The sequence below is a fragment of the Tubulanus polymorphus genome, chromosome 4 (assembly GCF_964204645.1).
Source record: "Tubulanus polymorphus chromosome 4, tnTubPoly1.2, whole genome shotgun sequence".
In the NCBI taxonomy this organism is placed as follows: domain Eukaryota; kingdom Metazoa; phylum Nemertea; class Palaeonemertea; order Tubulaniformes; family Tubulanidae; genus Tubulanus; species Tubulanus polymorphus.
The window spans coordinates 20,566,037-20,568,582 of record NC_134028.1 but is presented as its reverse complement, the minus strand read 5'-3'; the positions used below and the strand labels follow the sequence as shown (position 1 = coordinate 20,568,582).

The window sequence follows — 2,546 nt, the reverse complement described above, 5'->3', positions numbered from 1 at the left end:
TGGATATTTAATAACATCAATAATTCTTTTAACTATTCTTATAGAGATCCCGTCAATGCCAATACCTTTATTTCCAGAGAATTTATTTACTATTTCATCAATTTCTAGCGAGTTTGTTGGGAAGAAAAAGAAGTTTTCATTATTAGGACGATTTAAATAAAAACTGAAACGTTTTTCAGACTCGGGGATCATATTTGCTAAACGATGTCCGATATTAACAAAAAAAGTATTAAACTCATTTGCAATGTTTAAACTACCACTGACAGTTACGTTGTTTAGCTTAAAGGAAGCTGGTAGTTGTTCTTTGACGGAGTTACTTCCAATAACTGTTTTTAAGATTTTCCACGTAGCTTTCATATCATTCTTTACACCAAATAACTGAGTATCATAGTAACCTTTTTCAACAGTTTTTAATAAACGTGATAATAATCGCTTATATTCTAAATAACGGGATTTAAAAGCAATATCTGAATTATAAAGTGTTTTCCTATATAAGTGATTTTTATATTTAATAGAGTCTAACAAGCCCGTAGTTAACCAGGGTTTAGACTTATTGGTTTTTGCGTTCATGCGTTTGATAAATGGAAAGCATGTATCATATAAATGAGTAAATTTAGAAATAAATACAGTATACGACCTTTGTGGGTCAATTTCATTATATCCATAAATGTAAGTCCTTTTTGTATCGATTGTATGATTATAGTATTGGTTCATTTGTAATCATGTAATATTTTTTGTTTTTTCTTTCAATTTCTTTATCCTGTGCGTATCTTTCTACTTAGTATGAACTGAGACGATGAATAACTAAATAAATGTACAACCTATGCCTTCATATCCCAGATAACGATAGTGATCGCGCGAACGCCTAGTTTTCCCGATGATTTTCTTTCCTTCTCTGATAGGGATATTTGGAGAAAGTTCATTACATTCAGAAAAGGCATGTTGATTAAGAGTCGAAAGAATAGGTACAAGGAAACTAGTCCGATCATTATTACTTTGGTGATCTAGTTTAATATCTGAGTGTGCCGAACTAAGCCATCAGCTGTCTTCATGTGTTGTCAAAAGTTGAAGATTCTCAATGCCGTCCTGGTCCAACTATACTTACGTATACTGGGAACTCGTTTCATCTGCTCACCGGTTTCCGGGGGAACTGCAAACTGCGATCGAACCGTCAATGAAATCAATACATCACTACATTCATTTATAATGCCGACGAAGAATTATCTATTTGCATTTATTTATAAACAAATAACTGACACACATTTGAATCGTATAGAACAAGGAAACCCGAAACCTAGAACTGAATTAGAATTAGAATTTAGATCTTCTAGTATGACGGGATGTTGTTCGAATTATCCATCATTTCCATGGCATTTTCTAGTTTTCTAATTTCCCAGTTGTTTCAAGGCTCAAGATCAAGGATCAAAATTTTTCTTAGATTTTTCGCATTGTTTCTTACGAAATCGATAATCAGCGATTTGCCCTTTCTAGAATTGAAGACCGTCGACGAAATATTACCTAGTCGACCTGGTGACTTAAGATCGTCGAAGATATTGCTTTTAACGATAGACTTGCAAGTCAATTTGCTCAGTGGTCCCGATATGGCCTTGCCGTAAAACTCGACAGCACGAGATGATACCTGCCAATAAAACAAACACAATTGAAAATGCTTTTTCTTTGGTGAACCTTTCAAATACAACACTGATAATCACTATTAATATAAGAAAACTAAGAGGTTATAAATAATTGCGACTTTTTCCAGTCTTGAATATAATTGCGTAAAAACCCACAACATAGATCCAAAACAGCAGCTACTTTTTCATGGGATTGAATACTTCAACCCATATTCAGAGATTTGTTTCAGATACCGAGAGTTATTTCTGTTGATTCGTCTTTCCATCAGGAATATCAATTGTACATAGGACCAATGAGGTTTGTAGACTTTAGGTTCATGAGTGTAGCTGCGATGGATTATTTGATCATAACATGATTGAAGAAATGCTTCGACGATTAACAAACGGCGTTTCCTCATCATAGACATATATTTACCTCGCTACATGTACTTTCATCAATGGCATCGGTTGAAACCCAGAAAACCGCCAGAAAAACCACCAAAAACTTATCAATTCCATGTTGTTTCCGGAAAACTGCAATCAGATCATAGAAATAGAGACTGGTCCCGGCTAAGCCAGAACAAACGACTGGTTCCCGACTTTGCCAGAACATGGATATTTTGCGTTACTGATCTTACCTGTATGATGTGTGTTGAAATTTAACGTGCTGGTGAAGCGACCGACGAATGTTTCATTTTGTCGATTAAATTTTGCGAGATGTATACATACTTTGGGCTGAATAATATTTGATCAGAAGTTGCTGAACGGCTTCGGGATTAGCACTTCACTGAAATATAGATTTGATTCCAACTAATTACAGGATTGATTCGATTATATTTGTCATGTTTAATCTGCGTGATTTGTTTACAGTCGTTGCTGGAAATTTGAAGTACGTTGTACATTTTTTCACCCACACAATGAAATAAAATCCTG

The 2,546-nt window shown here is 34.6% G+C and overlaps 1 long non-coding RNA gene across 1 annotated transcript; it reads right to left on the bottom strand.

Annotated features, from left to right (window-relative positions):
• Positions 1-1,391: 1,391 nt before the first annotated feature.
• LOC141904744 (uncharacterized) lies at positions 1,392-2,314 on the bottom strand. Its single transcript, XR_012619191.1, has 3 exons — positions 2,252-2,314; positions 2,050-2,147; positions 1,392-1,639 (listed from the first exon to the last, which is right to left on the bottom strand). It is a non-coding gene; the product is annotated as an uncharacterized LOC141904744 (long non-coding RNA).
• Between the last annotated feature and the right edge of the window lie 232 nt (positions 2,315-2,546).